Raw genomic sequence first — 15,271 nt, 5'->3', positions numbered from 1 at the left:
GGCGCTGGTTACCAGAATGGCATGAATGGCATTTACTGCAGGGGAGAACAAATATGCTGAAGTAGGACGCTCTGGCGGGCTAGTTGGTTAATTTGAAGCAAACGAGTAAAACTGCGCAAAGATAACGGTAACGAAAGGCACACAGAAGCAAAAACAAGGTGCAGACGACTCGGATGGCAAGTTGACAGGGCAGTCAGGTTCACACAGAAGACTGCCGCTTCAATTCCTTGTTCCTGAGAAGTAGAGAAGCGCCCAGGGGCGAACAAATATGCGGAAGTAGGACGCTCTGGCGGGCTAGTTGGTTCAATTGAAGCAGACTAGTCTTTTAATGTGAAATCTTTCAATGTGAAAGTTTTCAAGTTATTCCGCTGTGACCGTATCTCGCGTACTGGTGGCAGGGTGCTGACCGCTGAGCGTGACGGCTTGAGTTATGTTTTGGATGTCACTTTCAGTTGGAAATTGTGTGTGCACGTGTCACTCCTGGATATCGTGATTTTATTTTTTGCTTATGCTGTCGTCCACCCAGTTCGTCCATGTCATTTAGTTCTGATTTATTTGATGTATTGAAGGAGTTAGTTATCCGGTTTCCTTCGAGTCCACTCTTTCTTCTCGGTGATTTTAATTTTCCAGCAATTAACTGGCATGATTCTCCTCCATCTGACGGTTCATCTCAGTGCTCGGTCCTCATTAACATCTTTTTATAGACTCTAATTTTAAGCAACTTGTTCTTAATCCCACACGATCCACAGAGCAACTTGCTAACATCATTGACCTCCTCACTACCACACCTCAGCTCGTTTCCTGTTTGAGGTATTTGCCTGGTTTAAGTGATCATTACCTCATTTATTTTGATCTGCACGCTTCTGCTCCCGCTACCAAAACTCCAAACGTTATTCGAGAGTACAAAAACGCTGACTCTTAAGTCTGTAAACCGTGAACTAATGAATTTCACCGCTCAGTTGATTTGAAGTTTCCGAACTCGCAATGTCGATGAAAATTGGAAGAAGACAATTTTTTAATTAACAAATTCATCCCGAAGAAACGCATTCAGATTATCGAACTCTTATGCTCCGTGGTTTAACACGCGCCTCGGGTACTGAATAGGAAAAAAAGGACTATTCCGACGGGCCAAATCAACAAAAACGGCTGAATGCTCGCACGCTTTACGCTGCCGCCAACACGGAGTAGCATAAGTTATTGTCTGAGACAACAGAAGAATTCTACCAGCAGCACACGATACCGTCCCTTAGAGATAATCCAGGGAAATTTTGGAACTTGGCCAGCGGGAATCAGCCGAATACAGTAGATCTCCACGATGGAATACAACACCACCTCAATCCACCAGGGTGACTGCTGCAAAGTGTTGAATGAATTTTTTGTCTCGTGTTTTTCGTTTGGTGGTGGTAGTGGTTTATTTAAAAAATAAAAAGTGAAGCAAAAGAGTGTTGCCGGCCGCGGCAATTGCTATCTAATATCTTAAGCACCCGAGCTGCAGCCCTTGCCGAATTTTTACCCCGATCCTTGTTCATCTGATTTTCTACCCATGGATCCAATAATCATTGATTCAGTTGGTGGGTCACGTTTAAAGACAGAAGATTTAATCTTGTTCAGGTATCGACGACATAACATTGAAATTCTTGATAAGCTCATCCACTTGCTCATCACTGATTCTTCGTGAAATCATTGCACAGTCATTACAGAGTTGTTCCATCTCATATGACTGGAGGGCGGGGGAGGGGTTCCGTTACATAAATCAGGTGGTACAGCTTCAGCCCTTAACGATCGGCTTTTTTCCCTAACCAGCGCACCCTGCTAACTTTTTGAGCACATGTATAGTTTACTCTCATCTTGTTACTTTCCTTGAATCTAACAACTTTTTCAATTCATGTCAACATGTTTTCAGAAAATTTTATTCCTACGAAACACAATTCCTATCTTTCACGATTTATTTCGCGATACAGATGCTAACGCTTTCGTAGACTGCATGCATTCTTAGACTTTGCTGAGGCGTCTGACAGTGTTTCTCATGATCTGGTGCTATTTAAACTAAATGGTCTTAGAATTGACGATCAGGTATTAGGCTGGATTAAATGTTTTCTTTTCAACCGTGGTCATGACTCACCTCTTATTTTTGTAACTTTTGGAGTACCCCAAGGTTCTGTGTTAGGTCCTCTCTTATTTCGAATTTATATTAATGATCTTTCTAACAATGCTACCTCCCATATAAAACTTTTCGGAGATGATTGTGTGTTATATGTCGTATGATTACTATTCCTTGTGATGTAGCATGCTTGCAGTCAAACATAATTTCTTCATGGTGCACCAACCGGATCATGACTCTTAACAGCACTAAGTGCAAACACTATCGTATTTCTAGCCGTCCTCATGATAACTCCTCTTCTTAATAACACTGTGTTATCATCTCCGTCATGATACAAATATTTACAAATATTTATTTACATAACCCACGATCTGTCTTGGAAAATGCACGCGAACTACGCATCTAACCACGGTAACCGCACACTCGGATTCTTACGCTGCCATTTCATAGCCAGCACTGTTAAGCTTCGTATGTATAGGGCGAAAACTAGAATATGCATGCTTTATTTAGGATCCTAATCAGATTACTTTAATTAACATTTTAGAGTCCGTCCGAAACCGTGCCGCCCGTTTTATTGTTTCAAATTGCTCCCGAACAACAAGCGTATCTGCAATCAAATCAGCCCTTAGTCTTCCGATTCTTTCGCAGCGCCGCAATTTTTTCGCTTATGTCTTTCCCACAGAATTTATTATACTAACCCTATTCTCAGAAGTAAGTTGCTTCCTCCTCTACCTTATGTATCTCCTTGCATTGACCACAACTCCAGGTAGGAATACCGCACTGCCGAACCAGCTTTTGAATTAATTCATTTATTACTCTAACTGGAAGTGAATGGAACTAACTCTCTGCCTTCATCGCTGCCATCACCGACACTGAGACTTTCAAGGAAATCCTCGCCGATTTATTATGATCCCCCCCCCCCCCTCTGTAGTTCCTCCAGGCCCTGAGAGTATGGAAAATAAATAAATAAATAAATTTGTGCCTTTCGTCCCGTTCTCTTTGCGCAGTTTTACTCGGTCGCTTCGGATGAGAGAAAAAAGTGTATGCGCGAGCAGTTGCAACTTGTTGGAAAGGAGCGCGTTCAGTACAGTTCGCCGACTATTGTTCTTGCATGTATTTTGCATACAATTTCAGCACGCGCGTACAAATTTTTAAGGAAAACAGGCATGGTCATTCTTCCTTATCCCAGTACTGTCATTAATGTGTATTCGTCTTTCAGATTGTCGCTAGAAAATGAGTGCTGTGACAATAATTTCTTGCGATATGTTGCAAAAAGGTTCAAGAACCTGCAGCTTCATGAGCACACAGTTATTCTGATGCTGGCTGAGGTACAGTCTTTGTCAAAAGTTTAGAGCCCAGGGGGTTCACTTCTTAGCCTTGCAGTGGGACTCCTGAAGCATTCTGGGAAGTCCTACCCATTGAAGGAGGCAGAACCAGGAATCGTCTTACCCAGAGGAAATTTGGAGCGCTGGAGATGCATCGCGAACCACACAGTGAGGCTCAGAAGCAAACCCCCTGGGCTCCAAACTTTTGACAAAGGCTGTACATATAAAGGCTTGCTTGGACTACAAAGGTGGCAAGATATGCGGCGCCGCTGCCAATTCCAGTGAAGCAGCGACGTCGGCGCATGTGCTCATGATTCACAGCTGGCTAAGTTCCTTCAGAGAAGTGGCACACATTCGGCCCGTTAGGACCCGAAATGGTCATCAGCTTCATACTGTTCTGAAAACAATTATTTTGGGCTTAGAAAAAATTGGGTACAGAGCAGCAGCCGTCGTCTGCGACAACTCTCTCAACAGAAAGGCGATGGTGGTTATCAACACCACGTAAATTTCGCATAGTCTATCAGAATCCAGCAGATTGTTCACGACAACATTTTTATGTGGTAGATCCTGTTCACCTCCTGAAATGCATTCGTAACAACTGGATGAATCAAACACATTTTGACACATGTTTCTATTACCCTCACTTGACCTCTCAAACAACTGTGTCCATCCTCTACCCCGGAGCACAAAAACAGCTTCGTTCAAAGACTTCCACGGGCTGCACAAGCAGGAAGCTTCAGAACGTTTAAAGTCAGGTTATGAGCGAACATCAAAGGCGCTGAACCCAAGCAATTTAGAAATACAGAATCTTCATGTAGCGGAAGCCTTCAAAGCCCAGAAGGAAGACACTTTTCTCTACCATGCTGAAGCGGCTTCCAACTTCATCAAGGTCGTCAATCGCTGGTGGAGTATTGCTAATGTCCAATCTCCGAAAAAGGGATTCTACCATAGCCCATTTCAGCTACTTAAGATGATCCCAAGATAACCTTGTATTCCTTCATCACATGGCTTGATGCCTGGGAGTTTTGCCGCCAGGACACAGGCGTGCTGACAAAGGAAACATTGAGCGCTTAACGGCCTTCTACGTATTCTCTAATGGAGTTTTCGATGTATTGCCTCTTGGTAACAAGTGCGTACATGGAAAAGTTCAAACTGGCTATCTAGAAAGTGTTCTCGCACAGTTTCCGGCCTCACCGTTCGATCACGTCTCTACGTGACACTCGCGGTAATACAGGGCATACTACGTCCGCCGCTATGGACGAGGGTGGCGCTGGTGAACACTCCCAAGGTTGGTTTACACTACACATAAATACCACCGAAAGCAGAAGATTGGACAGCCATCGCCGTAGCGGTAGAGCACTGGACGCGAAATTCGGAGGTTGTGGGTTCAGATACCACTGGCGGCATGTGGTTGTTTTTTCTTCTGCTTTCTTATCAGTTATCTTCTAGCGATAAAATATTTACTCGGTTAATCTCATATTGATCGCACCACCAACTGAAAAAAAAAAAAATCCCCTATGCTCAATGATTTCGGCGGCTGTTGAATTCCGTAATGTGTGTCGTAACGAGCACCTCTTTCTATTCTATTGTCTGTTGAATGGCTTAACGAGGGCCTCGATTCTGAGCCTGAGTCTTGATGCCATAGGTAGCATAAGAGAGTTCTCGCACAGTTTCCGCCCTCACCGTTCGAACACGTTTCTGTAGCACTCGCGGCACTACAGGACGTACTACGTCCGCCGCTATGGACGAGGGTGGCGCTGATGAACACTCTCAAGGTTCGCTTACACTACACTTATACCCATACCCCCAAAAGCAGAAGGGCGGACAAGTTGCAGCGAACGCGCCGGGCATTGTGAGCTATGACATGGATGGCCAAAGGTGACAAACAAATTCGACAAGTTTTATTCGCCACTGAGAGGCAAAAAGAAAAGTAAAATACTTGCCTATTTTCTTTTGCCTCTCAGTGCGAATAAAACTGATCGTATTTGTGTTTGTCACCTATGGCCATTTCATAGTTCACAACTTGCACCGTCATGCTTGTAGACTGGCTCGCGCGGGCGCCGCAACCACCGTTGACATATCGGCCTGCCGGCGCACTGAGGTCGTCGCGCCTTGCCAGCAGCTGATTTCGTTCACTCAAGCCACGGTTGAGAGGAGCGCAATCGTGGCGCGCGAAGGCGCTCGTCACGTGATTTTTTTTGTATTTCCCGGGCTTTCTTTGGAGCTCAGAAAAAAAGATACACGTGAGGTTTTCTTTTCCGCAAACAAATGGAATGGGGGTTTCTGAAGGCGCTCTCCAACTTTGCTATTCACATTTTCTGTCTAAAGTCAATATTTACGCGTTTAGAAAAATTATCTTAATTGGTAATTAATTAATTGCAAAACAAAAAATTCTCTATGATGCGCAAGCCTGTTGGTAGAATTATGTAAGTGGTTTCCCTGGCCTACCTCATATATTTTATTTTTTTACCCTTGGCTAAAGTTAGCGTGGACACCCTGTATATTCGGCTCGGCGGACACAAGATAAGGACAAAGCAGTCAAATTTATTTAATTAATTAGCCAAATTTTGTTAATTATTTTTTTAACTCTTCACTTTACGCTGCATATTGCAATCGCAATATTCAAGATTGTAAAGATTCAAATTTAACACAATTTGGAGCACTTCCCTAAATGCCACAGATTTTGAGATATTGGCGATTGAACTTTCAGCCTTTTCGGATCCGATTCGGGAACTGAACGCTCAGAATGCGCCGGAAATCCCGCCCATGATACTACGTAAGAGATTGACGACAACCGTCGGCACCAAGGCTAGCTCCGACTGCGGCAGGCAGGCGCTCGAGAAGAGCGCATAGGCACTGCCTCTGAGGGCAGCACGCGCTCTTTTTTCGTCATTGGCATTGAACTTAGAGGCACGTTTCCTGCCGTCAGCGGCTTCGAAAAAGCAGCACGGTGATAGCGCGCAAGATTTCCCTTTCCGCTCTGGCTCGGACAAGAAAGGATCGGTGGCTTATCGGCTTGCGCTTTATTAATACTTTACCGGAATATTATTTATTGTTATATTACCGGAATATCTTTTATTATTATATTACGGGAATATCCACTGGTCCGCTGCCGGCTGTCGATTCTGTTAACAGAACGAACAAGGCTGCTGCAATATTATACATGTGAAGTCTGAATACGCGTTGGAATGGCAGGGCAGCTGCAAACGCGATACTCGTTGACCGAGAAGGTGCAGTTGGATGTCGCCTGTGCAAAAACGAATGGCAACGCTCGCCTCGCCTCAGGACTCTACGCCTCCGAGAATCCTGGCCGACCGGTTCCATCACATACGATCTTCGCTAACACGCACAAACTGTTCCGTACCACAGGATCTGGGCTTCATTCGAGGAAGGCAGAGGGAGTTATCCTGAGTGAAGAATTCGAGATAAATGTTCTCGCCAACGTTCGTGCACACCCCGAAGCCAGCATCCGTCAAATCGTCGAGGCCGTTGGATCCTCCCGGTGTTCAGTCTGGACAGCGCTCAAGAAGCATAGTTTTTACTCTATTTAGGAATTTTCTGTGGACGGACGAGACCTACTTTTGCCGTAATGGGGAAGTCAATGTACACAACGTACTGGTCTTATCAGAACCCGCACTGGCTCCGGGAACACCACCACCAAGTCCAATGGTCAGTGAATGTCTGATGTAGCATTTACTCAAACGAATAGTGGGGCCGTACTTTCCGGAAGAAAATCTAACAGCAAAGTTATACACAGCGAGCATTCTAATACCCCTGTCACAATGGCAAATTTAATGTCAATCTAATCGCATGGCATTAGCACCTAATTTCATTAATCGACTGCTACACGGGAACATGTAATGTCATTAGGTTCGAATGACATCCGCCATCGAATGAGTCAGGGGAACTCATTCGCATTCGATCTCGAACTGAATGCGTACTCTGGACACCAGATAAGCAGCAGAAACAAACGATGCGAAAAAAAAATGTGCACACTGCCGAACTTAGAAGGTGTTTTTATTTAGTTTTGCTAACAAAGTTAATGTTGGTGTGCTGTTTACAATAGAGGCTGTCGTTGATAGCTATTACTCTCGGTCTTAGCAGCAGCCAACAGCAGCGGCCGAGCGTAAAGCAGTGTCTTTCCCGCGACCGTCGGTCATTTTGGGTTGCGTGTTTCTTGATGGTTGGCGTACCAATGTTCGTTAAGCTCGAAAGTACTTAAAGACGCAACTGAGCAGTTCACCTTTTGGTAGTCATTTCCGCGCTCCGCGCGTGTCCGCGCGCCGCCATGTCAGCCATTTTGTTTGTTTACATTTATCGGTTTTGTGTTTCACTGATCGTCAATGCCATCATTTTCGAATGACATTATTTTTTTTTCCGTGTCACCGAAAGAGACCAAATGACATTCGATGCATCGAATGCCATTAGGTTCGAATGACAATAAATTAGCTAGTGTGACAGGGGTAGAAAGTGGTGCTGTCAGCGATTTCATGTCCGAGATTCCGTTAAGTGAAGTACACGGCTCGCGGTTTCAGCACGACGGGGCGCCTGCGCACTTCTCGTCGCGTGCAAAGGATTGGCTCGACAGCAACTTCCCCGGTCAGTGGATAGGGCGCGGTGGAGTCATGTTCTGGCCACCTAGGTCACCCGACCAAACTCCGTTAGTCTTCTTTCTTTGGGGTTACGTCAAGAACGAAGTCTAGGCAACTGAACCCGAAGACGTGGCAGACCTCAAACAAAGAATCATCAAGGCATGTGCGAATATACCCCCGCAGGTTGTGAAACGTGCGCTGCAGTCCATGAAGGAGAGATTCATGGCATGCGTGGCGGTTGAAGGGAGGCACTTTGAGCATTACTGAAAATAGAGGAGGTGCTGACTGTTGCATAAAACCTAGCCACTAAGATACGACGGGGCGACAGTCTTCAGTTCACGTGGATAAAAAATAATAAAGCACAAGCAAACAACTTGCACACCGTTCCTTTCTTGGCCGGGTCAGAGCGGAAAGGGAAATCTTGCGCGCGATCACCGTGCTGCTTTTTCGAGGCCGTTGACGGCAGGAAACGTGCCTCTAAGTTCAATGCCAATCACGAAAAAAGAGCGCGTGCTGCTCTCGCCTTGGTGTCGACGGTTGTCGTCATCATTTCGCAATCTCTTACGTAGTGTCATGGGCGGGATATCCGGCGTACTCTGAGCGTTCAGTTCCCGAATCGGATCCGAAAAGGCTGAAAGTTCAATCGCGAATATCTCAATATCTGTTGCACTTAGTGACGTGTTGCAAATTGTGTTAGATTTGAATGTTTAGTCTTCAATATTGCGATTGCAATATGCAGCGTAAAGTGAAAAGTTAATAAGATCATTAAAGAAATTTGTCTAATTAATTAAATAAATTTGAACGCTTTATCCTTATCTTGTGTCCGCCGAGCCGGATATACATTCCATGAAGGCGGCATTCACGGACTGTCAGCACTTTTTTTTTTTTCAAATTTGTAAACGCTTAAAAAAAAAAAACCCTGTATAAGAGTCCCATGTCAGAAGATTCGCGAAGTGAGCCTTAGAGAACATCCAAAAGGACCTTAAATTCTGCACGTAAAAGTTTTCAAAACAGTGCACTTAAATCGATCTGGCGTCCTGGATTGATGTACTTGTTTAGTTACTACAATTTTCTGTTGGTCTTACTTTATGCAATGTTTAAGAATTTTTGTGCCTCAGGTTCTTAAGAAGGAATTATTTTATAAGCAGGCTGCACGTCGTGCAAAACACGACATTATCACGGTGTGGATCGAGGTACTAAAATGAACACAATGGCTTACCTCAGAGGCCTACCCCTGTTTTTCCGCTCTCTGGGAACGAATGCCGACTAGCGAGCAGAAGTCAAGAAGAGGAGCGACGCAAGCCACGCCGGCTTCTCCATCAAGCGCTTTCCCAAAGGAAAGAAAACGAGACAACGAGAGAGGCAGGAAGTGCACAAAACAGCCTTGCGAACCTCAGCTACTTCATTGTAACAGTTTAGCAAGCTCTGTTCGATCTGGCCCGTCACATTCGAAACTCCGTGTTCTCTTCGAAATTGCATGTCCATTCCACACGGCTAGGCGAAAAAGCAACTGCGACAATAAAACAGAAAAAAATTGCGACGAAGGCAAGTATAAAAGAAACACTAAGCAGCCAGGCTACAGGCCGAGCCCGGCTGTGGAACTGCCTATAGGCTGTGCTGGGGGACGGAACATGGCCTGGGTGCAGAAACTCTGTCATTCGATTTGGGTCTCCACGATTCCTAGCCCTCCATGGAGCCAACTTCGTGTGCCGTCATTGCAAGCATGAATAATATCTTAATTTACGAGTGGCGTCTCATTTTTACCCACAGGTGGGGCAAAATGCAACATTGTCAAGTTCTAAAAATTTTTCTACATTTCACTGTGTTCGTCTTCAGCTGGCATTTTCTCAGCGTGATGTGAGGACGGTGAGATATAATGCGGCAATATATGTTTTTGATATCTGTGAATAATAAAAAGAAGACGACGATTTGCTCCATTTCCTCCTGTGCACTTTCGCTGCCTAGAGTTGGAGTGCTGCTAATGATTGTGAAGTTGCTAGCTTGCTCAATATGCCAGGAATTTTGGCGGTAGAACTCAATGTTTAGCGCATGAATTACGTGCGCTAGGAAAGCAGGACCAACAACGTGAGGTTTGGACGGTTACTGCAATGCGCGTCAAATTACGAATGTGTTGGTGGTGGCAATAACACTTAGGCGGCGTTCCGTGACGCCTGTGCTGAGAAGACTCCACTTCATTTGGCTCCGCCACTCAGAAAATACAAGACGATGTTGCACGCGCAGCCGGCTTCGGCCTCAGTGCGTGTGAAGGGCTTCCAGCCTGTTTGGCGGCAAGCATCGGGCTACCGCTGGAAATTTCGCACTTGATGGGAGCAGCATAACAGCCCAAAACTTGAGGTGCATTTCTCATGCCCAGAAATGAAAGTATTTCAGGTACAGAATGACACACTAAGTTGACGTTCACTGGCTCGAATTCCAGGTATTGGAAATGTTCTACGTTCAGGCAGCCTTGCCTGGACTCAGGGCGACATTTATTTCAAAGGACGTTCGCATGTTCGTAAAGGTAGTCCTACCTGTGCCACTTCAATCTCACAACCTTGCTGGGGCGCAGGGGCCTGCTCTGGGACCAGAGGGCCCTTCCACGTACTACGATGCACGCCGTGGTGGAGGGCTCGAGAGTACTAGTGAGGTAGGCTCGTTTCTTCCAGCCTCCTGTCACGGAACACTGGAGCCAACTACAGTGAAACTTGGATGCGCCAAAAAAAAGATGCTGAATGTGGCGCAAATGTGTATTCTGCGTGAAAGGATGGCCAGGAATAGCTTGTTCCCTACAGGGATACTCTGCCGCACTCGCATATTCTACAGCCGCACCACCAGCACTGCGCGGGTAGGACTGAAAACGTTGCAGGACTGGTACTTTTGGCGAGCTCGTTAGCTCGGCAAAGCGCTCGCGAGGCCATATCTTTGGACGGCCTCCCCTGTAGGCTTGGTGGCGTTCTCCGACTCCAGAGTGGTAGACGGGCGTTGCCCGAATGCGGCAGGGCACGTGCGGGTATTCTCAGTGGCTGTTCTCACTGCGCGTACGTGCCACGCCGCCGGCGGGGGAGGGTGCTTACCCAACCACAGGCGACGCACCCGGCAACTGACCGCAGCTAGCGGTACACCCTCCTTTGCGCCCCATTAAGGAGCGAGCGTCGCGTTCTGAGGACGCCAACAGTGACTTTTCAGTGGTGTGAACGGCAAGGGCTTGCAAGCGTGCACCGAGAAAAGGAAGGCCCCTCCCACCGCTGCTCATTAAATAAAGTGCGCGCCGGTGTGAGCGGCCCGGTCACGTCCGGCGAGTTCAGCGACCCTTGTTTCGGGACGCGCTTGGGTCAATGAACATGGAAATTGGCGCATTTTGATCGACCGCTCGCCTGGTGAAAGCGGCCAGCCCAAATGGTCTGGAAACACACCCCCGGGGGGAGGTGGGGTCGACGTATTCGTACTGCTCATGCCATGCAATAACCCAGCAGGACGTTTTAAACTTCGCTCTGTGCAGCCAAGCCGCCAGGTTGGGCCGTAAAGCAAATAGACAGTTTTTTTTTGGCAGCGGTGACTTATTAAAATGCCCGGCTACGGTGGAAACAAATTGAGTGGCCAGGCCTGAAGACCAGGACGGGCACCCAGGCTGAAAGCAAGGCCCAAAAGATTTTTACAGTTGAGCTATTGAGTACACAAAGGCAGCGTGCAATTTGGTCCCATTATCCCGAATTCCCTAAATATGCTTCTCCTAGAGCTGCATGCTTGTCATCAAGTGTCCCAAGTATTTCTTTCAGGCCACGTGCTTATTAGCACGCTTTCTCGATACGTCATCTCGAGAATGGTGTGTTGGTTTTTATATGTTAGTGTAACAAACTGGATTACAAGATAACCTAGCGCACAAAGTGTTGTGTGAGCGTCAATCTATATGCAGAAGTTCGGAGCCACTTCTCGCACTGTCCTCAAAACGGGATTTAGGCTCCGTGGTAATGTCCTTGCTTAATCAACAATACTGTACCTTTCGTATCTCCGGCGTCCATGCTAGTCGTTCAAGCAAAACTCCTGCCCAAAATAAAGAAAGCAGGACTTCAAAGGGATGCCGAGAGCTTAGCGGGATGTCAGGAACACAAAAGGCCTATGAAAAAATTGACGTTTTATTTCGACCGCATGACCCAGGCTGTTGCGAAGTTCAAGAATCAAGCTCACAATCGGTGCGTGTACTAGCATTACAACAACAACTCATTTTTTTTTTATAGGTAGTGAACGTAACATCGCACCTTCCGTGTGTTTTCACATTTTCTGTGTCTTTTGTGTGTTTTTTTACACTTTTACTCCATTCAGGCCATCCTGTACATTAGAAATACTTTATACCTTATAAAGAAATACCGAGAAATACCTTATAGGCAATGGACAGTAAGCTGATTGGTCTTCAATTTTTTCAGTCCTTGACATCTTTTTGACAGAAAAATACAGAAGTGAGTAAAACTAATACACAAAATACGAGCGTCACGTTCGTGGTCCCACAATCGTGTCTAAAGTACTAAGCATGCAGTTGTGAGCGCAAGATCAGAGAACAAATGAAAGGAATAGACAACAATCAGTACATCTGTAGTGAGCCTTAGTATACCATTTTAGCCAAACTGTTGTAGAAACGCAGGTTGTCTTGAATGCTGGCTGTCGATCCGGGAAGGTGGTTACAATCTAAAGGGGAAGAAATACTGCGAACAAGCTTTTGTTTCGTGTGAAGTTATGGCTATTTTGTCGGTATGGTCTAGCAGGGGTGCGATGAAAAAACGGGGGAGATATGATTTCATCGCCTTGATTGCGGAAAATTGCACAAAAAAGTTATGAAATAAACGTAACCGTGAAAATTTTCGCCAGGAGGCTAAAGGAGCGTGTTTTTCATGGACGAGATACTTGGAATATGATTGCAATTAAGAAGGTTGTACCAAGCTATTTTGTACGAGCTCGGGCGCGTTAATTTAGTGAAGCTGGAGGGCCAAATTGCTGATCAGTATTCCAATTTGCTACGGACAAGCGCTTTGTATAGCATGAGATTGAGAGAATTTCGGGTGGTGGAGAAACTGCGGCGAAGGTAGCCTAACTTGCTTTTAACATTGTTAATTGATATGGAACGACCAAGTGAGAGAAGACGTACGATATGTTGTGGCTGCCTCGAATATAGCTTTATTTAGAACATACTCATATCTCCCGACACTTGTCTAGAGCTTTCGGGCAGCAGCCCACTGGTGTCATCTACAAGCGGCCTAGGTTCGAAGCATCTTACACTGCTTGTATATTCTAATGGATTGTGTTTAACTTCTAATAGCTCCCAAAGGTATAGGGGGCGCGCCAGGCGGCGGTTGTCACAAATGCGCAACCAAGTTCGCCGTTGGAGCGCTCTAGACACGTCTATGGGCGACTGTACCAGGAGGAGTTTGTTTGCGGGAAACACGTAAACCTTTGCATTTAGAGCGCTGTTTTTCTCCGCATGTTGATTTCCTATCTTGTGAAATGTTGTAACGCCTTTTCATGCCTTTTCTCTCTGCTATGATCAATGAGCTGATTTGCAAGCTTAAACAGTGCCATTTTTTGTAGCGTCTGTGATAACATGTTGGTATAATTTATTACGGTGTCTGTGTGGTTGATATAATAAATCATGAACGTAACAGCCACACTTGTCGGAAGCTCTGTTGCGAATTGTGCGGTTACAGAAGCGTTTTATAGGTCATACCTTGCTGCAGTGTGAAGCAAAGTACTTCCTCAAGAATTTCCACTAAGATTTATGCCGAGAATGTCTCTCTGGAAGGGTTGCCGCCTATATGTGCCGCCTTCGTAGCAAGCCACTTTCGTAGGGTTGCCAATGCGCACAAATAGCAGGAACTCGAGAAGAATTGAATGGCAAAGGTTGGCGTGCGTTGAAAGGAGATTACCCTGAAGATGGACAGGCTCGTAAATGCAACGCGGCGAAAGCAAAAAAAAAAAAAGAAATACGCTTTATACTTTGTGCCAGAAGCACATGGACAATCGCAAATGCAACTCCTGTTTTTAAAAGCTGCCGTCGTGATTTGGTAAGCAATTATAGACCAGCTTCATTGACATGTTTGTTGTAAAACAATGGAACATGTTATTTATTATTGTCTTATTAAGCATCTTCATAACAATTACTTTTTCATTACGAGCAGCGCGGATTTCGCCCGGGGTTGTCCTGTACCACTCAACTTACCGAATTCATTCACGATGTTGCACACTCCTTTAACAATAGTACCCAAATAGATGCTGTGTTCATTGATTTCCGAGAGGCTTTTCATGTAGTCCCACACAATTTACTTTTGTACAAAATATCATTTCGTGGTCTTCCCGATTCACTTTACGGTCGGCTTGGAGATTTTCTGAACGAACTTCAGCAAAAAGTAGGCCTGATTGGGGTAACGTCACGAGCGGTTCATGTTTTGTCAGGCGTACCGCAAGTATCGGTCCTTGGGCCACACCTGTTCCTCATTTATATCAATGATTTAACTGAAGGCATTGCTTCGACCGTGAGATTGTACGCGGACGACTACGTTGTTTATGGTTTATGGGGGTGTCCTAAAGCGACTCAGGCTATGAGGGACACCGTAGTGAATAGCTTTACAGCTCCAGAATATGCTTGCCTTCTCTTGGCAAGCGTAGTTCGCTACCCTTGACGACCATCTTGAACTTCGCATTACCTGCCCTGCCCATACAAATTTCATCATTCCGACTATAGGATGTCATTAATTCGCGTGTGTTTTCTGACCCACTCTGCTCTAGTGCTGTCTCTTGACGTTACACTGGTCATTTTTCTTTCCACAGCTCGTTGCGTTGTCCTCAGCTTCCGTTCAACCGTTTTAGTTAGTCTCCCCGTTTCTGGATCATAGGTGAATACCGGTAAGATACCACCGTTATATACTTTTCTATTCAGGGATGCTGGTAAAATTAAATTTAGGATATGAGAATACCTGTCAAAAGCGCTCCATCGCATGTTTATTATACTCATTTCTCTCTCGTGGTCCGGATCTGCGGTCATTACCTGCCATAACTAGATGTATTTCTTCAGCACTGCGCCTAGCTATCTATCGTAAACTGCTGTTCCCTTCCGAGACTGTTGAACCTTTCTTTAGTTTTCAGCAAATTAATTCAACCTACTGTTCTTCTTTGTCTAAGTCATTGATCGTGCTTTCCAATTCGTCTCCTTAGTTACTTAGCAAGGCAATGTGATCAGCCAATCGCAGATTAGTATGGCATTCTCCATA

The sequence above is a fragment of the Amblyomma mixtum genome, chromosome 3 (assembly GCF_055824585.1).
Source record: "Amblyomma mixtum isolate Tamu chromosome 3, ASM5582458v1, whole genome shotgun sequence".
Taxonomy (NCBI): domain Eukaryota; kingdom Metazoa; phylum Arthropoda; class Arachnida; order Ixodida; family Ixodidae; genus Amblyomma; species Amblyomma mixtum.
Note: the sequence above shows the minus strand (reverse complement) of the source record.